Source organism: Mustela lutreola, chromosome 9 (assembly GCF_030435805.1).
Source record: "Mustela lutreola isolate mMusLut2 chromosome 9, mMusLut2.pri, whole genome shotgun sequence".
NCBI classification, from domain to species: Eukaryota; Metazoa; Chordata; class Mammalia; order Carnivora; family Mustelidae; genus Mustela; species Mustela lutreola.
In genome coordinates this window covers 132,109,019-132,122,967 of record NC_081298.1, presented here as the reverse complement: position 1 = coordinate 132,122,967, position 13,949 = coordinate 132,109,019, and positions in this window count along the sequence as shown.

Here is a 13,949-nt window from a genome sequence, read left to right as displayed (position 1 = left end):
GCGACTGGGTCTGAAATGCAGTGTGCCTTCGGGAGATGTCCACTGGATGAATTTCTGGGTCAAGGGGCCCTTCCCATGATTCACCTTTCCTCCCACCCCCCCACCCCACCCCCCCCCACCAAACACAAAAACACTGGAAACATGAGGGGCCAGGACATGAGAGAGTAGTAAGTTTCCTGGGGAAGGAGGCAAAAAACGGATGTGTCCTTCACACATGGCCTCCCTTGAGTTACCTACCCTCGCCTTGGAGCAAACCTCCCCTTGAACCAAGGTTTCCAAAGCCCCTCAGACAGCCTGCCACTGTCCACAGCAGAGCAGTCACAAGAGCCCAGGCCCCTCGGCTGGCACTTCGGCAGCAATAAAACATGACACGGGATTGACCTCTGTGCATGTGTGAGTCTGTCCTTCCAACTGGACACAAGCTGCCCACAGGCAGGAAGCGGCATCACGTTTCTCACCCATGTGGCACCCCAGGTCCAGGCACTCAGCAAGTAGAGAGAGTTCCTTAGCATTTACTCTCCTTGGATTTTCTTTAAACACACACACACGCGCGCGCACACACACACACACACACACACACACACACAGAGCTTAGAGGCCACAGCTAACTTGGTTTCCAGCTGTATTCCAAGTCTCTGCTAGCCAAAGAGTGGCCCAGGGACCAGCAGCCTCGGCATCACCTGTGACCTTGTTAAAACTACGGAATCCAAAGACCTGTTACTAAACCCAAGGGCAAAGCACCTGCATTTTAGCAGATCCGCAGGAGATTCAAATGCGCGGAAGACTGGGGAGCCGAGTTAAGGTACAACGGCCTCTTCTAGGAACACACCCTGCAGAGCTTTGAGAAGTCCCTATCTCTGACAGAGTGAGTTGCACACGCTGTGCACTTCTCGGTCTAGCTCCCCATCCTGGAGAGATACGCTGATGATCCGAGAGGTCTGAACGGAAGATTAGAGAAGGCAAACAGCAGCAGTGCCCTGTGCCTGAGGGGATGATTCTCAGTGTCCAGAGCAAGCGAGCATGGAGCTGGAAGCCAGGCGGCCAGAAGCTGGCTCCGGAGCAGCATTCCCGGGGCTGGGGCTCCATCTGCCAGCCCCTCCCGCGGAGCCCTGCGTTCCCAGCCCACATGTAACCTTCAGCCCCTGCCCAGAGCAGTCAGCGTGACAGTAATAATAGTAGTCACAAGAAAATGCAACCTCGATCATGCTAACAACTTCTGAAAAGTAAAATGCTCGGGATATGATTTCAATTAAAACTCACATTGTCTGACTTGTCTCCCTGCAGAGCAGAAGTTCACCTCCTCTTGCCCTCTTCCCTCCTTGTTTCAGAACTAAGGCAGACAGGAGGAGCTGTGGCAATGCCCACTCTCACCTTGAGGTGCAGGGCTCTGTGTGCCCCGCATCACTTCCCCCCTGCCCTGGTCTGCTGGTCTGCTGGTCTGCTGATCCACTACCAAAAAACACAAACACAAACACAAACACCAACAAAAGCCCTTCATGCTAACCTCATCCGAAGGATTGTGGCAGAGCCCAAGTTCCTCTTCCTCTCTTCTCCCCCGTTCCCTCTTTCCCGCCCTCTCTCTTCTTCTTCCTCGGTCTTTCTCTCTCACACTCAGTTAATTCATAAAGCATTCTGAACTTAAAAGGAAACTGCTCTCCCACAAATGGGAAGAGCCTAAATTCTTTGCCAGAGCTCTTCTCAGGCAGACAGGGCAATGACTCACCTCATCTGTGCTGAAGGTCATTCTTCGAAATCAGTTCTGATCACCTAGCAGGGGAGTGCCAGCCGGCCAGGTGGGGACGGGGTAACACTGACCTCCTCAGAATCCTGGTGCATAATTTCCCCAAGGAAACAGAAGTGCTGTCATCCTCCAGATATCTAATGCCTCCTTTCAATGAGCTGCTGGGCAGAATACAACCAATAAGGCCAGGGTCAAAGCCATTTGGGTATGTGTGAACAACCAAACTTAATGCTTCCTAAGAAATCTCTGAAGGAATGTAGGAAGTATCTGTTGAGTGACCCTCCTTCTGAAGCTTCTTCCCACCTTTTCTTATTCAAGTAATGCCTGTTCACAATGCTTTACAATTAGCTCAGATGTTATCTACACCTAAACTTTTCCAAATCTCTCCACATTTCCCAAACGCTCTCTCCCGTACTGCTTGGGGCAACTGTCTGCCTTTGATGGGTGTTTTCAGGAAAAACAAAATTAGCAATTATTGCTCAGATGGTATCTGTCTATTACTTTGGGAGGAATTAACTGTGACTTTGAAATTCAAATAAAGTGATTTCTGTAATAATGCCACATATATGTTCCTGATAAACCTCACATTTTGTAGAACCACACATTAAAAGCACCAGGGCTTAGGGGAAAAATGGTTAAGGGGAGACCGCTCAAAACATCTGAAATTTTAACCAGAACACTAACAAAAATAGTAACAAATAGTCATCATACAAATAAGAGAACAGTGAAATCACCACTGACATTTGCTCCCAGCACCAAAGCCACTCCATCCCTTGCATCTTTAATTCCTTTAATTTAATTTTAATTGAATTCCCTTAACTTCTGCCTTTGAGACATAGGTCCTGGAAGGTATTTATATCTATGAGAAATCATCATCAAAATGCAATATATGACCCAAGGTGTAAAACCCTCCTCATCCATTGATTTTTTTTTTTTTTTTAACACTAGGGGAAATGTATTTGTAACTTCTTCACATGCATAGAGATCTTCCCCCAAACAGTTTAAAACAGAAGAAAGGGTACTGGTACTAAGTGTACTGGTTATCATATCAGTCACTTCTTGCTCTAAGGTAAAGCAGTGTGCAGAATTTTCGACTTCTTTCTTAAGGTCTTTATATGCCACAAAGGCATTCTCTTTACCTGACAACAAGCTTGCTTTCCTTTGCTCAAACATTAAAACATTTTGTTACAAGTCACCATTAGACTGATGCCGCCTTGCCTATTGACAGAAACACACTGTAGCAGAATAGACTGTATGAGATATTCACAACTAATACTAGATGAGTGTTTCAAGTATGAGTTCCATGGTGGATAGAATAATGTCCCTTAAGCAGCAAAAGGAGTGGACTTGGCAGACCTGATTAGAAATATTATGATGGAGGGAAGAGAGTGGGAGATGGGTTAAATGGGTAATGGTGATAAGGGGGCACTCGCAAAGAGTGCTGGATGTTGTATGTAAGTGGTAAATCCCTGAATTCTACTCTGGAAACCAATATTGCACTGTATGCTCACAAATGAGAATTTTAAAAAAAATTTGGAAAAAAATGCGACAATTATTTTTGCTGATCTAGCTGGGTTTAACATGGACACAAGAGTCCTTACAAGAGAGAGACAGGCAGAGTGCCGGAGTCAGAGTCAGATGTGATGACAGCAGCTGTTGCTGGAGTGACATGGGGCCACCGACCAAGGGACGCAGGCAGCTCTACCAGCCGGAAAAGTCCAAGGAGTGGATTCTTCTCCAGGGCTGCCAAAGGAACATAGCCCTGCTGACCCATGTGAGGCTTCTGACCTCCAGAGCCATAAGAGAATACATTTGTGTTGGTTTAAGCCACTATGGTAATGGTAATCTGTCACAGCAGCGATATGAAACTAGTACAAATGGTAAAACCAGCACGGTGAGGTCAACAGGTGTCATTATTACTTCATTTGTCTTCTTTACCATGACCACCTCCCCCAATTTCCAAACTGGGGAACCGTTATACAACTTTTTTTTTTTTTTTTTTTTTTTTTTTACTGTGGGCCTACCACATCAACAGTTTTGCCAATATTGTTTCATACCAGATGTTCATTTACCCAAAGATTGAGATAAAAAAGTGATGAATAAAAAGCAAAAAGGTCTTTTTTAAATATTTAACAGACACTGAATAAACCCTCCAGGTAAAATAGCCTCATCCCTCCAAATCCTCAAGTTAAATAATCCTTCCAGGTACTATCCAGAGTAACATTTAGACCAAAGAGCTCACCCACTATTGACTTCAAGGGCTTGGAATCAATTCTGTATATAATAGGTGCATTGGGGCCTGAACTCTGATCCAATCTGGGAGAACTACTTCTAATCCTTGCAAAAGTGCATTGCTCCTGCCAAGAAGACTGCAAAGCAGGCCCATGGAGGCTCATCCCCAGACTGGGTAAGCAGGAGGAAGCCATGCCTAGGGCTGTAAGCAGGGTCAGGGCCCCCACCTCACCTCCCTATACCAAGCCAAGCCTTCTCTTGCATAAGTATGTAAAATGCAACACACACCACAACATATCATCCTCAAACCAACCCCATCAACTTTCTATTGAACTCCATTGTAATGAACAAAGAGGAAAGAGAAATGGCCAGAGGCCTTCAGCACCTCCTCAAGGGATTCTGTCTGATCTGAGAAGGAAGGACATTCGTGGATGGACAGATGGGACCAGTATTTTTGCATGGGATTTCCTCTAATATCACTACCACTCTTTCTGCTAAAGCACCAGGCTCAAGTCATCACCTTTCAGTATGGGACAGAGAAGCCACCGTGCTTCACTTTTCCTGTGCTCATTCCACACATTTCCAGATCAAAAATAGACTTCATGGGGTGATATAATAATCATTCAACAAACATAAAAGCAGCCCTAGGGATTTACACAAAGTCCAAACAGAAACATGGCTTTGACTGATTTGATAGATCTGCGTTGTGATTGGCAGAGCTCAAAATACGTATCCTGTTCCCAACTCTCCCCAATTTTTTACCACCATGGCTCCCCCCCTCACTTTCTAATATTTTCAGATTAGTCTAAGAGGGAACTTCAATTCTTTCTGCCAAAGATAGAAAAGTGAGTTCTTCTCTCCCGGGACTCAGGAGCTCCCAGCCACATCACCAATGCACTAGGTCATGTTCCAGGAGCAACTACAGATCTCTGAAGAACACGGAAGTTGGTGGACTGTCCGCAAAGATGGGGCCAAACATCCCTGCCCCCCAGTCCTGCAAGCTCACAGACGTTCCCCCACTGAAAAGGGTGGTCTTCTTCCTCTCCTCTAAACACCAGGCAGCCCTGTGACTTGCTTTGGCCCATCCCATAGGAGGCCAGGTGGTGTCCACCTTGTGTCTCTCAGAGGCCAGCCTCCATGTGAAGAGGCTCAGGCTAACAGGTGAATGGTGAGAGACCACATGGAGGGGAAAAGGGCCACCTGGAGGAAAACCAAGGTTCCCAGCCCCAAACATCTGCTACAGAAAAAGATAACTCCACCAACCCCACCCATACCAAAGAATCATGAGCAAATAAATGATGGTGGTTCATTAGCCATTCCATTCCGGGGTGACTGTTATGTAGCAAAAGAAAAATGAAACAGGAAGTCTGGCATGAGCGATGGCTAACAATCCCTTTTTGTCCTAAAATCCTTTGCTTTTCATTTCAAAACAAAATCCTCCTCTGCAAGTGCCAAAACTAAGATGTGATTAGTTGAGAGGGCATTATTTCAAGAGAAAAAGAATTCCCCTCACCTCCAGCTGAGCGGGGCTCTGCAATTCTCACACCTAGCCATGATGGAGTTCAAAGGCTAAGCCACTTTCCACCCAGCTTTGGCCCCTGGCATCTTAGCAAGAAAAGGGGATCAGGAGATGAGTATTCCAAGCCTCGATGCCCAGAGCCCCTGACAGGGAAAGGAAGGGAGAAATAAAACTGTTACAGGAAAATTGGGTGGATAACTGAACAAGGATTATGCTATAATAACAATGAGGATTGGATTTCATAAAATCCTCAGTTCATAAGTTCATGGCTGGAAACAAGGTCCCCTCTGGAGCACTGAGTTCAGCAGTCTTGAAAAAGCTAGCCCAATGTTTACATCTCTGCTTTCTCCGCTCTGTGAGGAAGACCTGGTTTGTAACCACAGCCCAGGCAGACAACTGAGAAAACACAAAACATGGCCTGGTGATGTAGACAAGCAGCTGCCTGCCGGGCATGATTTAGAAATGCCATCCAAAGAGAGGGGGCGGACGGTGCGAGCCGTCCTGGGTACCTGGAATAGAGGAAAGAAAGGGGGAGACAGTCAGATCTGGGGGAAAAATACAAATAAAATGAGCCTTGACATAAAGAGGTCATAAAGGCATTCCAGAAAACAGCCCCCAGCACACGTGTGTGTTTCATTGATTCCAGCATTTGATGATGTAGAGGTTGTATCACAAGTTACCTGGCAGGCGTGGAGAGCCTGCGGTTTGGGGAGTAACAGCCACCATGCTCAGCTTCCCCTCACAAAACAGGCAGAGCCCAGCTGCCAAGGGGTCCCCCAGAAGCAGCCTCTGCTCTAAGAGGCAAATGAGCACTCCACAGTCATTGGGACCTGCACCTGTGCCCAGGATCTCAGCATGTGTAGGAGGTCCCAGTTCTTGCTCTGAGATAAACCTGCAGAGCAGGACAAAGGCACAGAACTGAGAACCCACCAGAAGACTCTGGCACCAGCTAGATTTTGTTTGCTTTATGAAGTGGGGAAAAAGCCTTTCCCCTCTCTGGTCTTCACTCCCTCTTCTGTAAGATAAGAGTGTGGGACAGAATGATGTCTTAAGAACCTTCCTAATGCCATACTTCTTTTTAAAATCATTTCCTATATTTCTCTTTCTAGAAACTAACACGAAGTTGTCGGCTATAACTTCCTATTCAATCCCTGTTGGGGTGTATCATTTCATGTTGTTCCCCTTGAGAAAATTCTTACAGCCCAGAGTACAAAATACCTGTCCTCAAAGACAAGGCTGTGAAGCTCGGAGCAGAGAGGCCGTGTTCTCAGAGGGCTTCATCTAACGATGGATGCTGTATCTGTTATTTTTTTATTAAAGCTTTTTGGTCAGACACAGTGGTCAGAATACTTTCTGTTTGGGGTCCCGGGGGTGTTTTTTATTGAGATGTCCTTTGTAGCAGGGAAAAGGAATAATGCAATGTTATAAGCGTCCTAAGAACATTTGAAAAGAAGGAACCTTATCTGTAAGGATATAAAGTAGACTGATAATGTAGAAATTCAACCTTGCTATTTCCCCCAGACCTCTTTGTTCGTTCTTATGGTGTTTATATCTGTCAGGCTTTCTGTTGCCTACTTAAACTATTACACACTCACTGCTACGCTGGCATCTAGCAGGATGGGATTATTGCTTTTCCCTCAGATTTCTAAGCTTTAGCAGAACCTAGGTGGATGCTATGGATTTGTAACAAAAACCTTCATTACGAATTGCTCTTTGACCAATAGAGTATGACTTTCCGGGCCTCCCAAATGCTTTTTGTCTTTAGCTGATACCAGTGTTACCTAACTGATTTCTTTTGGTTTCCCTCACACATGATTGCTCATAATTTTCTTTTTTAATCCTTTTCTGTTATTTTCCTTGACTGATCTCTCCTGAACAGGCAATTTAACTTAAACCAACCTGATTGGGTTTTTTTTTTTTTCCCCTTGCTATATAAATCTGTTCTGTTTGCTCTTGGTTCTGTCATCTTGTTTTATCGACCCCCCCCCACCCCCGCCATTCTTCTGGCTGTCTCTGTCAACCAGGGAGGTTCTGCCATTATTTATTCATTTTCATCCTTGTGACATCTTTAATGTTTTCTCTTTCAGGAATTCTTACTGTGCATAGTTTGATCTCCAAGATCCAAAATTTCTTCAGCGATCTCTCATTTCCTTCTTAATTTTTCCTTAGTGCTCTAAAGGACTTTTTCAAGCTCTTGTCTCTTCACTGTTTTCTATAGTATCAAGCCAGCCATTCGCTGTTGCAAAAATAATTTTAATATTTTTTTCATAAAGTACTTCATCCAGATGAGGTCACATTCTCACCTTGATTTTCTCCCTTTTAGGGATATTCTGCATGTCCCCTGCTCCCTATTGAATCTAAGAATACTCGTCAAATACTTTCTCAAATGTTCTTATTTTCTTATGGTGACATTCTTTTCTTGCAAGCAGTTGTGCTTTGTCAGGGTCTGTGGCAGCTGCCTCCTGACATGCAGAAAGTTCTCAAATGTCCACAGCGCTGCCCTGTCCGGTCATCGCAGAGACCCTGTCCGGTCATCGCACAGAAGGAAATCTCCCGTTTCCCCTTGAAGCGAGTGCTCCCTTCCCCACCTCAAGTATTCACAGAGGCCTTCCGGGGTCTCCTCCTCACTACTCCTTGGTCAGGATTTCTTGGTTGAAAGTGGAAAGTGGCCAAAGAATCAGGGTCAAATGAGGATGAGAAGGGTCATGAGGAAGGCAGAAGAGTAATAAGGCTAGAAGGGAAGTTTCGGTGGTTAACTAAACTCTAAGACCTTAGGGTTCTCTCAGGACCATGTCTAGTTCCTGACTCATAGTGTAGCAACACAGTCAAGAGTCAGAGTGCGTGGGTTCAGACTGTCTCCCTACTTGTGAGCACCATGACTTTTCACCTCAGTTTCTCCATCTATGAAATAGAAAGCCAGTACCAACCTCATAAAATCATTGCACGTATTAAGTGAAGCAATGTAAGCATATTATAGAACCTAGTCCATAATAAGTGTCATAATGTCACCTACCATTGGCTCATATTCAGGTAGAGCTGAAGTGGGGATTTGTAAGAATCTGGTCTGTACCTTCCTGGTAGAAAATTTAACAGGAGAAACTCTACACAGATTAAAGAAACCAAAATGCAGGGAAAAAACTCAACTCAATGATCAGTTAAGATTACCGATTCACAGAACTAATATCCTAGGCAGATGGAGTCAGAAAGCAGTTAAGAGTCACTCCTGAGTGACAACCGGGAACTTCAGCTCAGCACAGATGGGGAGAAGACAGGATCCCCTGATCAGATCTCTGGTAGGTGTGACCACTTCCACTGGGAACTAAGGGTGTTCAATGCCTCTTTTGTTAACAGGGAACTAACACTCCCCTTTTCAAGGAGGGCTTCACTGCCAGTGCCCTCACGCACCCTGAAGTATTTACTGGGTTCAGCCAGGATGGGTTTTCACTTATTTCCTGTCAAGACTCTCTGGTTGGAAGTAACTAATCAAAACCACAGTCTATCTAGCCCACAGAGCATGGGCTAGACTGGGAATTTCATCAACAACTAGACCTGGGGCCTCAACATCCTAAGAACTTCTGTAGAATCTCTACCTCCACTTCCCCTTGTGGAAATTTTTTTCCCTCTTAGACAAGCTCCCCCATGTGGCAGAGGCATAGCTGTGGCGAGTTCCAAGATTCTCTACTCTGTAATCTAAGAGGCAGCTCCCATTCAAAACAAATTATCTGAGTGACCTGGGTTGAGTTAGCTATTCATCCCTGAACGGATCACTGTAGCCAGCATAATGGTAGCTGTTTGTCCTCCTCCATCAGAACTGCAAGTTTGATATAGGTAAGAGGTCCCTCGCAAAGAAGGGGCTACTGTTTTGAGAATATTAACATTAAATGACAATAATACCTCCCTCACACACCATCTCAGCTGACAAATCAACAGTCCTGACATTTAAACCATCTAATAAGCATATACAGCTTGGGAAATCATGATGGCCACTGAAGCCAAATTCTAGAGATGTCCCCATTGTGCCAAGCATTATCCTGTTATTTGCTGGACTGTGGGGAAGGACTAGCAGAGGAGGGAACCACCCAATGACAAGGACAGCATGAGAGCACTCAATAGGCTCCAGGAAGTAGACATCTACCAATAAGTAAAAATGCACTTCAACATTTCCACAACTGTTCGGTCGTTCTGTTGCATACTGGTTGCATTTGGTTCCGTGGACCCTGATTCTAACAAAGTTTCCCAAGCGTTGTAGGCATGTGGATGACACCCTTCACTGTTCACTCAGGTCAATAAAGATTTCTTTTCCCTTTTTGGCATATTGTGTTGATTGTTTTGAGGTGAACTTGAGAGAGAATAGTTCAGCATCAGTTCTCATGTTAACAGCTTGCCTAGAAATCTCCGGAATTTTTAAGATAACTTTTCCACTAAAAACCAAACCACATGGATGCCTGGAAACTCAAGAAACAGGTCTGGTCCCTGCAGCTGAATGTGTTTCTACTCCCAGAATGCCCAGGGACACCAGGAAGAAGTCAGAAATCAACACAGTATCAACAGAAATCAACAGCAAGTATTCTTTGCATCATAGTCCAGACCAGCAAGTCCCAAGTATCTGATGTTGCTGGCTCTAAAAGCTAGTGAAAACACAGATATGGGTCTTCTAAGGTTTTGTTGTGTTTATTTTGTCATTGTTATTTCATTATTTTGTTGAATATTCACCAAAACTAAAAACCAGAACTGAATATTCTTCACAACCCACTAATTGTTCTACAGAAAACCTTTCTGTTCCTTCCTAATCTCAATTGGACTCAGCCCAATTGGATGAAAGCAGGGAGCTTTTATCAAGCTGATTACACCCTCCCGCCACACACATGCGTTCCCTCCTCATTCCCCAAATGACCACATACTTTAAAGAAAAAAAGACCACAACTGATATCGCTAAGATATTTCAACTTGTTTAAAAAATATAATATGCTCTCCTGAGGTCATTATTTTTCTGTTTCTCTGCCTCTTTCAGAGCTATCAGAATTCTCTGAATTTTTTCCCCATAAAGATACGTACCGCTCTTTCACTATTATAGACTGCATAGTCATTTTTTTAAATAATAAAAGGTATTCTTTGTTAACAAAACACTGAGGGGCTTGTAAATTATTTCAGAGATAATTGGAATTTGTCCAATTCCAATAAGTGGAATTGCTGTTTAAAAATAGGGAAAGCCTGGATAATTTAGGAAGCATTTGGACTGAAGTGGAAAAGAATACCACATCTTCTGAGAAAACATCACCCACCTCTTCCTATGTCCGTGATGTATTTATTGGACCCTCCTTTGTTAAAGATGTCTGCTAGGCCCTCACCAAATCCATCTTCCCTGGAGCTATCAAATGACCAGGTTCAAGGTTTCTCCTTCATAAACCCCATGTGAAAGTTTTGCTACAGACTATGTAACTCCAGAGAGCATTTTCCAGGGAACTGGAGGACAGATACATACACCAAGAGCCTAATGGGGGCAGCTTCCCACAAAAGTATCCAGAGAGCTCTAGGCGAGCCTCATGTAGTTTTGTAGATTATCTCAAGCTCTTGGATGGTCTGGCCCTGATTCCTCTTTAATCTTATCTCATACTACAACACCCCATGTACCCTAGACTTTGAACACACCAATGACTATTCTACACACACCAACACACAACATATTTCTTCTCATGCTCTTTTGTCATCTGAAATCCTCCCCTTCTGCTTTACCTATCAAGACCCTAACATTGAATCTGTTCAGCAAATACTACAGAGCTGGTAAATCATGGGTACTCAATGACTGGAAACTGCTATCTTCCCCTCCTTCCTCCTGCTCCTCTTCTTCTTTTCTTCCTTTCTTCTTTGTTTCTCTTCTTCTCTTTCTCCCCCACTTCTTCTTTCTCATCACCATCATCTTCATCATCACAACTACTCACCATCATGCTCACAATTATTCTCAAATATGTAGTTTTAAAACAACCACTTCTGAGAAAACTTTCCTAATCCTCTAGTTAGAATTGGACCACTTCCTCATACTCCATGCTTCTTCATCTCAGCTCATCATGGATTAATTTTACTTTGCATTAAAGTCAGTTTATTGCTATCATTGCTACTGTTGCTATTATTATTTTTATATATAAGCTCATGCATTGGTGCCTACAAACATGAAAATAGAAATCATGTCTGAATTTTTATAGAATACTCATCCCCATCCTGGTCATGCTTTATGCTTTCCATTAATAGGCACTTGGTAAACATTAGTCAAATTGGACTGGCTGCTGGTAAAGTTTTCTTATTTTGTTGATGTTTTAATACCAGATCTGGGTTTTAGTTTTGCTGTACTGCATCTCATATTCTGTAACTTCTTCTGCAAAGTTAAACATGCTTATCTTTTCAAATATTTATTTCAGAAATCAATTTTGAGATGGGTACATTAATGTTCTCAACAGCACAACTTGGCTCCTCTGGAATGAGCTTCATGCTGTTCAAATGTGTTTCCCTTTTGGATCCACATAGAAGTAAAAGACTAGGTTGCTCTTGATATTTTCACAGGATATCCTCTGACCCCTAAATTAATTTAAGTGTACTGAAGGAAGGCAGTGAAACATTTGTTTGGGTTTCAAATCCGAAAACCTGACCTCCTAACTCTCAGCCCCAAACTGCACAGGAAATTTCTAACAGTAAATCAAGAGCCAAAAGTGCATTTATGACAGAGTCAAAGAAAAGGAAAGAAAGACTGCGAATGACCAATAGGACCTTTCTATTGTAATTTAAAGATAGTCTGCCAGCATGGCAGAAATCTAGTCTTTGGCTGCATGGTGTAATGATGTCTTTCTTTCTTTCTTTTTAAAGATTTTATTTATTTATTTGACAGAGATAGAGAGCATAAGCAGGCAGAGGAGCAGGCAGAGGGAGAGGGAGAAGCAGACTCCCCATGGAGCAGGGAGCCTGATGTGGGGCTTGATCCCAGGACCCTGGGATCATGACATGAGCCGAAGGCAGTTGCCCAACGGACTAAGCCACCCAGGGGCCCCTAGTGATGTCATTCTTAATAAGAAAACTCAGTTGTCCCATCTTTACACTCAGTCATTTCAGTAGGGGCTTATTCTCCCTGGAGTGGGAGGCACAGAAGGCACAGACCACATGAGCCACTTCCTAACCACAGGATTCCTTACCCAAGTTCCAGACCCAATTTCTTCCCTTCTATCCACTCTTTCTCTATCCCGTCCCCACACTCTGATCTTACTCGATGCAGCTGGCTCTCAAGCTCAAGACCCTATTCCAGTTCCACATCTTCACTACATAATCCACCGGGACTCACAATCAAATGCCCAGAACCAATATTCAAACTTCAGCTTCTAACCAGTCCTTCCCCACGAGACCGACCCTCTTAACGTCAGGCTCCATGTCCCAGGCTTGAAGTCTCCGATAACCCTTTGGACGCCTTGATTCTTCACATCCAATGAACTACCATAGTTTGTCATTCTCGGAGCACACTCCTCACTCAAAGTACACGGCAGTTTTGGAACCCCTGAATTACCACATGGGGCTGCTCTTAAAACATAGCTCTGGTCATGTTATTCCCCAGCTCAAAAACATTCTATGGCTCCTCACTATCCCCCTAGTCTAGCATCCAAGGCTGGCCCAATCATCCTCATCTCCCATGGCTCTTGTGCGCACTAACCACAGAGGTCTTATATACATTCCCCAGGAAGGCACAGCCTCTGTTTGCTTCATTTCTAACCTACCCGCCCCCCACATAGCCTTTCACTGTGCTTAGCCTATAGTAGGTATCATTAAATATTTATAAATTGAATCTCATATGCCTATCTTGATTCCAGAGTCCTAGATCTGGACCCACTCACATGAAACCCTCCTTTCTTCATGTACCATGTTGTACCCAATCCAAATTCCCCTAATTGGAATTTTTGATAATTTGGGCAGAAGCCAGGCTAGATTTTATCATTCCACTAGCTACTTGAAAAGTAAATTAATACTGTAAAGCAGCTAGCGTGGCATATTTTTTTACCTACTTAAAATTTTTAAGGCATTAAGAATGACTTTTTTACACTTAATTACCATGCTTTAGGTATCTATATAAATATATAGATGCTTTTCTTACACATATCTAACCCTGAATGCATCTTAACTTTATCAAAATACATTTCTCATTAAATATTTTATAATCAAACCAATCCCACCCACTGATTCCAATCAGTTTGAGGCCCCAATGTATATAGCAATTACTCAATTCTTCTTTCTCCTTTGACCCCCTACTCCTCAGCGATCAACCCACAGTGAGCCTCCTCCACATGACGTCAAAATCAACTACCATTTTCTACGTTAAGTTCTTCTCAAACTCTCACTGCAAGTCAGGGATGTCTTCCTAGAAGAGAGAGCTACAGCTTCAGAATCTTGAGTCACAATGCTCTGGAACACTGGAGGGACCCCGCG